Below are 11,044 nucleotides of genomic sequence, written 5' to 3'. Positions count from 1 at the left end.
TCTTCTATTTTCTTTTCCTCTTTTTTCAACATTTTCCTTTTATCCATATATGCTTAAATTCAGTGTTTTTCACCAGGTTGTTCTGTTGTTTCCTGTTTGTTTGCTTGTTTGTTTAATTATTTGCCCTTTTTTTAAAAATTATTTTTTATTATTTATTTCATTAATCCATCATTTCTTCTAAATGTTTTTGTTCCTTTCCATTTTTTGCAAAGCTGGAACATATGGGAAGTTTCCACTGCTTCTGCTACAGCCTTACTGTAAGGCTGATACCTTACAGTAAAACTGTTTGCTTTTTCCCGCAGCAGCATTCTGGCTGGCTGCAGAACACTAGTGTCCTGGAGTGGCACATCAGTTTGGTCAGTTGATTCCTTCCTCCCCTTCCTCCCTCCCTTCTTCTTTCTCTCACTTCCTCGTTCTCATACTACCCGGCACTTGAAAAGAAAAAGAGAGAAGCTCTGCTTCATGGCTTAGAGAATGTGCTCTGCCTCTTAGCTGCAGACCAAGAGAGGAAAGGGGAGAGAAAGGGAGAGAGGGAAAAGGAATGAATAAAGAGAAGAGAGAGGCAGCGACACACTTGCATCTGTTGTCCTGCGTCCTGCAGCCGTGAAGCAAATGAGAGAGTGCGAGAGAGACAGAGAGAGTATGCCAGGATAAGAAGAGAGAGAGAAAGAGAGAGGATCTCAGACAGCCGTGTCCTTGAGAACTGCACCACAACTCTTTGAAGAGAGCCGCGAGAAGGTGTGAGTAACGTGCATCTCAGCAGGACATGTGTGTTTGCAGTGTGTGTATCTAAGTGTGTGTATGCTTCATGGATATGTACAGTACAGTACTGCTTGTGAGAGTTAGTGTACGTATGTGTGTGTTTGTGAGTGTGTGTGTGTGTGTGTGCGTGTTTGTGTGTGTGTGTAACCTGCTGCTTGCACACTGACCTGCCAAGCTCAGAGTGAAGGGGGTTTGGCTGCCGATCTTCTCTGCTATTGTCTGCCTGCCTAAGTGTTGCTGACAGGGGATTATGGCAAATACAAAACGCCGTATGGACTAAAGAAACACACTGCCAAACTTCAGAGACGCACGCATGCATGCATGAAGCTCCATGTTGAGAGCTCTGTTTGACTGTGTTCATTTGTTTGTGTGTGTGAGTGATGTCAGTGGGTATCGTTTGTCTAGCATGCACATGCGTGTCTGTTCTGGTTAGTTGTCTATTTTCATTTCAAAACTGTCCAGATTAAACAGCTGAAATTTCACAGGTATAACAGTAAAATAAACATGCCCTTTCTCACAGTAGTGATCGTTGGAATAGTTTTGGAACCACCTGTAACTTCAGAAAAAAACCTTGGCATAAAATAACCTTATAGCTGAATACGTGCTTCAAATCCCAGCTTCCTGGACATGTTGCATGCCATTCCCCTGCTAATCTTTCCATTTCTTGTCTGTCTCTGCTGTATACAAATAAACTTAAAATGTCCAAAAAAAACCCCCAAACTTTTACTGGACTCCTGTTCAGAGCAAACTTAAACTATTATTTCCCTGTTGTAGCAAGGGCAATCACAATAGCACTTCTATACACCAATCGGCATCCTGAAGACTTAACTTACAGACATTACATTTACCACTGGCTTGCAAATCTAAAGATAAATCTCATGTACCTGCTCATCTAATTCGAATTCAGTTTCTGCGCTCGAAATGTGGCCATGTGGTTTGGGGAGTTGTGTGTCCGAACCTTGTGAGGTCTTGGGAACAGAGCCAAGTGGTGTGACCCATTGAACTATTTGCAACTAATCATAGACCACAAGCCACACAGCATGCCGTAGAGCCCAGCTGGGTTACACTCATCAAAATATAATGAGAGACAACATGTCACTTATGTTTCTGAAGGCATTCTTGAGATGAATGCCATTACTGAAGACGTGTGCCACTTTACTGCTTTGAGTGCCAAACACTTGACGTTGTAATGCTGGCAGAAAGATAAAACACCCTCACCCTCTCACATTTGAAATGAAGTGGAACCAGAGGGACTATATTTAATACTAAAGGTAGGATACCATTACACCCTAATCTAAAAATGCACTGGTTGCATCATGTCTCATGAAGCAATGTGGCTATCCAGTATCACCTGTGTTTGATCATTTGCAGGATGTTACCACTGATCATACTCTCAAAGATATATTTGGATATTAAATTATAGCATAGTAAGTGCATACATGTCATACCTAAAGATGTGTCTCATTTCTCTTTCTCGCAGCACCAGTTCTGAAAGATATATCAGGATTCATGTTTCCAGTCAACATCTGTGTTGTGTCATAAATTTTATACTGCACATGTTCATTTTTGAATTTAAAAAGAATCCTAAACTTAATTTAAATTGTCTCTTTTTAATAAATTAGCATTACTACATCCATTTTTGGTGGGTGTTTCTTCTAATTTTATTCTGCTCCAGTTTTTTTTATCATAAAATATATTTTTAAAAATGTAAAAATGGGATGACCATGTAGAGTACTTCAGTGGATTATGATGTTGTTGTCTTAAACAGTAACAGTAGTGTTACAACGCTGTTCACAGTTATCTGTATTTCAAGATTTTTAAAGCGTCTGTAAATAGGTTAATAACATAAAAAGTACTACAACGTAGCTTGTTCTGAAAGCAACTCTTGGGTAATATCTCAGCTGTATTTATTTCCCATTTTTAGGTATATTTTAGAATCATATATTTGGTATAAACACATGTTAATGCGGCATGCTTCTTATCATAACTAATGTGCTTTTAGCATGAATGAACTAAGAGAAGTAACAGGCAGTGTTGATGGTGTCCACAGTATATATTTAGACTTTAGAAACTATCCCCAGGGTGAGACTGTAAGTGTGCAGAATGTACTGAGTTTGTGAGTGTGTGATCATAGTGTGTAAAAGTGTGTGCATGTATGTGCATGCAGTGTTTGTGTGTGGAGAAATGTGTTTTAAGCTGTTCCAGCCAACCAATTGAGGTCAGCCGCTCAATAATTAAAGCATGTCACTGGTTAGTGCACGAGTTGGGTCGACCAATCAGACGGACTGATGTCAGATCATAGTGACAGAGAGTCAGAGTGACTGTTAAAAGACAAGAGAATTGGAGGAAAAGGAGAGACAGAGCTTAGCACTTGGAGAAATGCAAAGTTTAACGATCGAGTGAATGACATTTTACATTCATATCAGCATTTTTTTAAATGTCTTTAAATTTACAGACCTCGTGAAATGCTGCTAGTCTCCTTGGTACTATCTTCTGCAATGTGTTACTTAATCCTATGTAATTCTAACAAAGCAGCGGCAGAATATAATTTTTTTTTTTTTACTTTATTACAGTATCCGCGGACTGAGCACACCTTACAGCAGTTACCTAAGTTGAAGAATATCAGGTAAGAGGATCAGTGCTATAAACTCAAAGTTAAAGACTAATTATATACTAATTATATCGCCAAGATAGGTACAGCTTGCACTTACAAGCTTTAATGTTTGGGATGTTGAAGCTTATACATGATACAAATATAAGCATTTCCTCATCAAGCAGTCTTTGTTATTGTTTCCTTGAGCCAAGAAATGACCAGGTGCATTTAATACCTATGAAGATTCATATTAAGTGGTATACCCATCATTGTAAAGTTAACTTCCACTGGTAAGTTTGGTAAATTTAACAGGCATTTACACATTTACTGATAAATCGTTAAGTCAGGGCTATAACTCTGGGTACAGCCGTATACTCAGACCAGTTGCTCATAACATGTGGCCCCATAATCAGTAAGTTGTGGTTTAGGATCGAAAACTGGTCAAGAAGTTTATAGCAATTACCATCAGTGGTAATATATTCAACAATTTGTCATGTTTGTGCCCATTTGATTTGTTATGTAAAGTTTTGTGGATTTGCTAAGTCTTCTGTTTAACTATGCTGCACGTCACCAGTGTCAGTGTTGTGTAGTCTTCGTAAAAAAAAAAAAATGTAGATACAATTGCTTTAATTACGTGACATCTTTACTATGTTTGCTAATGTTTTCTTTTCTGTCAGTCTTTTGCTACTACCATAACGTTTTTCCAAGCAGACTTTTATATACCAGTCATCAAAATGTGGATATAGCTCAGGAGTTGTAATCTGATCATAGACTGAAGCCTGATGTGAGCTTCTATTTATCTGGAAGCCTTCCTGGGTGATATGAGGTCCTATTAATACTCTATGCAGCGGTTGCTGCCTTCCAGCCTGCTTATATGTGTACACACACATGTACACACAACGCAGTCCCAAAACCAGAAAATCATGCACACAAACACCAGAGACTTGAGACGTCTCAAACACTAAAGGCTGCACTCCACTTCAGGCCTTCATGATGTCATTGGGAAACCAAATCATTAGTGACATCAGTGCAAACAGGAAATGAATTCAAGTGTAAACAAAACAATTTGTTGGTGTTTATTGTGATCCCTGTTTTTTTTTTATTGTTTTCCGGCTTCTGTGTTCATGTTTAATATTCATTGTTTTCAGTTTGGTTTCCCTATTTTTCTTGTGTTTGTTGGGTTGAGTTCCTGATTCTTGTTGGATTTCTTTATTATTCCAGTTAGTTCCAGTTAGTTCCAGTTAGTTCGTAACACTGAGTCTGTGGTTCCTGTTTCTACTCTATGGCTACTCTAGTGATGAGTTTCAGCTTTGTAATCCTGTTTTGGCTCATGTCTTGATTTTTATTATTTACAGTTGTTTTAGTTCCCTCAGTGTTCCCTCATTTCTGCTTTCATGGTTAGTGTGATTCGTCATTTGGGGTATCTCAATTACTTTGAAGATTAGTTTTCTTTCATGCCCTCTCTTAGTTCTACTTCACGTCTCTTTCCTGGTTCCCTGATTGATCTCACCTGTGTAAACCTCTGCACTCGATTTTTGACGATTGTCTTTTTTTTCTGTTGTTTTGTTTGTTTCCTTTCTGCCACCTTCTTCACAGTAATATAGATAGAGAAATATTTTTAGGAACATCATTCAATTCTCAGTGGTCAACTTCTGCATCTTTAGTTACTTCTTCCTCTCAGCCTTTTGTTTCAAGTTGTTGAGTCTGTCCACTGGTGTCTCTCTGTTCTTTGTAAGCCTTCTGTATTTACTGTTAATCCTTTCTATGCTTCTCCCAGCCAGAAGTCCCACTGAGATCCTGTAGATTTAGACAGAGGTTGATCTCATGATTAGTATTCAGCTGTCAGAGTACGTCAGTCAACTTTTGGAGGCCCCTCTCAATCCTCACCCTCCCACTATCATTCCCCCATTAAAATCTTAATGTATACCTCTGCGTTGTAGCATATGCCCATGTGCATGTGCACCACCTAAGGATGTATAGTTTGTTGCCACACGATTCTGAAGAGAGAGCCTGTATGCATTAATGTAGATGCATATTCAACATTCTCCTGATTTCCCAGGAAGTTGCCCTCCATCATCTTAAATGACATGAAAAGAGCCGGAGACAGATATATGCATGAATTAATTGGCTTGAATAGAAGTATTTAGAAGCCTAATCCATGGGGATTAACGCAAGGCGCCCTCTTCGGATTTAAGCTTCTGTGCATTTTCAGCAGAGGATTGTTTTATTTCACTCTATCCTCCTCACATGCCACCACCTTTAGATCTTAGTCAGTGAGCCTTTAAAAAGCTGTCAAGTGTAGGATTAACAATGTAGAAAACCACTAGACAGCTAATTGCTCTAAAAACCTTTAAAAGTATATAATGATGATTTTTATTGTAGTTTGTTTGAACTCCTGGGTTGCTATTGATTGTCTTTCTGTTGTATGCGAGCAAAAATATTACTTTTTATTTCAGGATTAGTGCACATATTTTAACAATTTCATGTGCTATAGTTCAATCCAGAATTAAAAGCACTATATTAAAAGTTTTTTTGTTGTTTTTTTAAGTCGGGCTATATACAACTGTAAAGAATAAAGTTTGGCACTAGTTAACCGAAATTCATTTGTAAAAGTATTGCTATGTGGTTTGTATTCACAGTCCAGGCTTCATCAGTACAGTGTTTCAGAAAACAGTGATATTGTTTTTTGGCAAATGCTGGAAAACAACTGAAGTATAATACACTCACTGGAAAGAAAAAAGAAAATATAATATTAATATTAATATAATATTACAGCTATACTGAGTCACTCTTTGTTTTTATTTCCCATTTTTCTTTTGCACTCTATCTTTTTGCCTTTACTTTCCTCATCTCACTTCAGTCATTACCCTCCCCTTTTCTCTGCACCTGTCTCTCTCCCATCACCCATTTCTCATTTTCTTTCCTCTTCCACGCTTTTTCTTCTACCCTTTTTCTTGTCTCTTGCCTTCTCCCTCTTCCCTCCTTCATTTATAGGCTTTGCACTGTGAGTCTATGAGATACTGAGCAGATCAATGCCTATAGATTGGCTCATTGGAAGCCATTAGTTATGGGTTTTTATAAAGCTAGTCATTATTGTGCTTAATCTTGCAGAAAATTAAATTTAGAGTTGTGTACAGTGTTTTGGTTAAAAGTTGTTGATTTTTTTTCTGCTTTCACTCACTTACCAGCTGCTATTTTCTCGCCTTTTTTGCATTTATTAGTGTGTGTGTGTGTGTGTGTGTGTGTGTGTGTGTGTGTGTGTGTGTGTGTGTGTGTGTGTGTGGGTGGGTGGGTGGGCACGCGCTTAAAGCACACTAGTGTCACTGTTAATAAGCCATCATGCATCCCGGTCATGCCAAAAAGCCCTTCAAGAAAACTGCCCATACAACAACATAGCTTGGCCACAGTACTGCATGCGTACTGCATTTTTTTTCTTCTGGGTTGGCAAATTTCTCTATTCTTAGAGCCTCTATATTCAATATATTCAATGGCTTTAATAACTTTAAAAGTGATGGTGGTGTCATTTTTTTTTCACCCAGCCACTTTGCTTTTGTCTTTTAAAAAGCATTGTGGCACCGTCCAGGTCCAGCTTTAATTTTCAGAATTAGTCATGACCTCTTGGACAACACTCTCCCTATTCTCTTATATGTGTTCCTTGCCTCTGTCTTGCCAGACAAAGCCCACCCTATTACTTTCTCCTCTTTACACTTAATTTATCAAACCCTTCAGTATTCCACTCTTCAAGCTCCCTATATGTCATTCTTTTTCATCCCTAATCCCAATCTTTTTCACCCACTCTTTCATGTCTTTCATCAATGTGTCCTTCTGTTTCATTCCCTGTCTTTCCCAGTTCTCCCATCCCTATTTCTTTCTTCTGCACTCCCTGCTTGCTTCCCTGTCCCCCATCCTTTACTTTAACCCTTTTGCTTTTCCACTGCCCTGAACACCTTCCTCCTCCCCCTTTCTTCACTCTTTTCTCATCCTCAGTTCCCTCATCTTTCCATCCTAGTCCCTCTTTGCTCCCCCCCCCACACACACACACACATACACACAACCACATCCTCTCTAACTAAACAATAGATGCCTTGAGCTCTGAAAGATCACTTCCCACCCCAGCCCAACACCGTCAACATTGCCCACCCTCCTCCTCTCCCACCCCATGATGATATGCAGAATAGAGCGGCAGCCTTCTTTTGTTTAGCTTAGCGCAAATGAAAATTGCTAATCAATTTTTACCCCCTCTTATTTCATGGCATGTAGTTCCTGCCCCTCCCCTGCCAGCTGTCATTGTGTGGTTGTGGCGCAGGGCTGAAAGCTTCATTAGCAGGAGGACAGCATGTTTTGCCCCTCAGCGCTGTATTCATGGAATTACCAAAGATAGGACATTGCCTGGTGTTACTCGGAGAATTAGTGCAAATAGACATTACCTTGTGTCTTATGCCTTTTTGTCAGAAGCTTGGTATACATTTTTGAGTATTTTATTATGATACCCATGCTTTCTGAGGCATTGGTTTAATTGCTAAACCTATTTACAGCTCTTTAGCCGCTGTTGAGTAACATCATCAGAGCAAACATAACTGAGCTGACTAAGCAAAACATGAAGTTAAAAATAATTCAGGGATATAATATAGTCTGCATAGTATTTCTGATCAGTCTTTTGTAAAGACATCCAGAGCACAAATCCTCCACTCTTCTTTCCATACTGGATTAATTTCAGCATTGCAAAGTGTTAAATCAAGCAAATCATGAGCAGCAAAATATCCCTTAAATTTTAGCTCACTTCTCCTTTTTCTCCTGCGCTGACATTCCCTATCTCTCTTTCTCATTCTCCTTTTTGCTCACTCTCTTTTTGTTTCACTCGGCCTTTGTGCTGCCTACTGAATACTTTTATTCTCGAGAGCTGGACTATGCAGCATAAAAATGTAAAAATATCCAGCAAATGAAAGCCTTTATGCTCTGAAAGAACAGCCATGCCTTGCCCAGTAGAAATTGCTAGGGTGTGTATCCCATAGACTAACTATGCAGCCATCCAGGGAACATGACCAGCCATGTAATGGGCATCTGCTGAAGTTTTGTTGTTGTTTGCTTTTCTTTTGTTTTAGTTTTTGCTTGAATTAGACAAGGGAGATCTAATTTCTTACAGTAATCTATAAAGGTAAGGAGACCCTGCATGAGTCTTGTCAGTATTATGTGACAAACTAAGACAATTAACAACAAAAACATGTTATTTAATAGCTTAGTTTTGAGGCACAATAAGGTGCATTCATGCATTAATGTTAAGCAGATGATATTCCTTAATATCCAACCCCTGATTAGATAGTATGAAACACCGAGGGTTTCAATATTTACTCAGAACTGTTTTGAATGTAAATCCAGCCAGTATTAGCATGTAATTATTTCAAGGTAGCCATTACAAAGTTGCTTTTTCACTGGTTATGACTGAGCACAAGATGCAGCTAATGCAGGTAAAAAGCGCACAGGTCAAAGGTCATAGATGGCCAATGGTAATCTGATGGGAAAAGTGTGAGAAAGGGATGGGACTCTTAATTCTTAAGTTCGGTAGTGGTCCTTTCCTTCTTCTTTCTCTCCATACTCATCTGGTCACCTGCTGTTTAATTCAAACAGCAAAGCATTCAGCCCTTCATGTTCAGGTGTGTGTGTGTGTGTGCGCGTGTCTGTCTGTGTATTTTTCTATATCTGTATGTGAAGCCTGCCCTAGTTTAAGCTGTCGGTTTGAAAGTGATAAGGGTCGCACATGATCTTATGTCTACTGGGAAAAACAGTTGCTGCCCCTTGTGAGAGAATATTTTCCATAACCACCTATAGCCAAGCTCAAATCCACTTACAGTAAACCTATGCTTAATTTCACATACAGCACAACCTCACATCAAGCATCTTGAGCCTTAGCATCACGACATATTTTGTTATCTATTACTTTAGCTTTTTACCTAATATCAATGTAAAGAGATTTTCAAAGAAAGATCTGACACGAAGAAGTTTTGACAAAAGAAAGGTGCTCTGTTTCCAGTCTGCCCATACCACACATCTGGATTAGAGACAAAACAGGTGGACAGGAAAACAACAACCCTGAGACCAAGATGATTTTTAATTTGCCATCAATAACTTGTCATAACCTGTCATTTTTCATCCTTTTTGTGTAATTATTGCGATTTCTTTTTCTCAATGAACTTCAGTCAAAATAATAAGGATTCAAATGGCACACTTTTCCCACCTTGTTCTTGAGGCGTCAGTATGTGTGTCAGACTTATCTTCTCTCTCTTACTAAGTCTGCTGGTTGACTATAGTTTTTCCATCCTCTTTTATTAATAGCTCAAGGGTCTGTTTGTCAACCCATGCTTCGGTGTCTGGTTGCCTCTTGGGTACTATTAATAACTCTAGCAAAGACAAATGTACTGATATATTCAGTCTGTGGATAATAAGATCTTACTGTCTTAATTCAATCAGAATCCCTTCGTCACAGAGACCAAAGTAGCTGTCAGGTGTGTGAAAGTCTTGGTGTGTAAGTATAGTAGCATGTAATCCAAGGCATTGGTAGCCACTTGTTAATTTCCTCCTGGACTCAGGATCATTTACCAGCCTTAGTATTTTCATTGAAACCAGACCCCACCAATCAGATCATCCTATGAGCATGTACAACAGAAAATATCAGCAGAATAGAATTTACGGTGTCCTGATAATCTATACTTTTCTTTAACGTAATCATAGATATATTTGCCATTTTAGCTGCACTAAATGATATTTCACGATCAAGGTTCTTTTCTATTTAATCTACACAATGTGTGGTTTAATATTTAATGCAAACAAGAACCAGGCCTATTTCCATAAACTTTTACAGAATGCACACAGCTGTTTTAGTAAATAGAGCTGTTGCAGAGTCTGTGTGTAGATAAATTTCACTCCTTAGAAGCTTTGGGTGCTGATATGGAGAAGCATGGATATCGGTTTTCAACCACAAGGACTAGTTAAATTTTCCGACTGTTATATCGTAAAACACGAAAGCAAAGAGTCAAAATCAATCTGATGACACACTCACAGATTTCTGCTATAATCTGCATAATCAAAGCCATCACATCTGTTTTCAGTGTGTTGTAAGCCTTAACTACCCAATAATATGTAGAAAGTTCCTGATGTTGCTCTCTTTGAAGTAAAATGAATAATTCTGACCTTCCTATGTTCCCCAAGACTATCTGTTCTCCCCTGTTCAGCCAAACTGAAGCCAAATGATACACCAGATCATAACCACTGATAATCAAGACCATCTTAGAACAGAGGCAGCCATTGCAATTCTCTCCCCAAGGACCACCTGTTATTACAGAGCTGAAGTTTCATATTCATACATTACTTGCTATGGCTGTTATGGTCATGGAGGACAGTTGAACCATCTACACACAGACACACAAACACACATACAGAGGGTATGTGTGTAAATCTAAATATGTGAAAAGAAAAACAAGTAAGAAAAAACAGATATACTAACTCACTATCATTTTTAGTATGCTCAGAACAGGCCAGTGGCAGCTGCATCTCCACATTCTCACACTCAGCATCACCTCTCTTCCAGTGTGTATGTATGCGCAGGTTGTAGTGAGTTCTAGTAAGTGCGAATGTGTGTGTGTGTGTGTGTGTGTGTGTGTGTGTGTGTGTGTGTGTGTGTGTGTGTGTGTGTGT

The 11,044-nt window shown here is 38.9% G+C and overlaps 1 long non-coding RNA gene across 1 annotated transcript in view; it reads left to right on the top strand.

The window, feature by feature from the left end:
• Positions 1-452: 452 nt before the first annotated feature.
• Positions 453-11,044, top strand: part of LOC102197672 (uncharacterized) — a 43,357-nt gene continuing 32,765 nt past the window's right edge. The window contains exons 1-2 of the long non-coding RNA XR_311730.1: positions 453-738; positions 3,336-3,388. This is a non-coding gene — a long non-coding RNA (uncharacterized LOC102197672). The remainder of the gene's footprint in view (positions 739-3,335; positions 3,389-11,044) is intronic.

The sequence above is a fragment of the Pundamilia nyererei genome, unplaced genomic scaffold, assembly GCF_000239375.1.
Source record: "Pundamilia nyererei isolate P.nyererei 1_Seehausen unplaced genomic scaffold, PunNye1.0 scaffold00051, whole genome shotgun sequence".
NCBI classification, from domain to species: domain Eukaryota; kingdom Metazoa; phylum Chordata; class Actinopteri; order Cichliformes; family Cichlidae; genus Pundamilia; species Pundamilia nyererei.
This window is presented reverse-complemented; position numbering and strand designations above follow the sequence as displayed.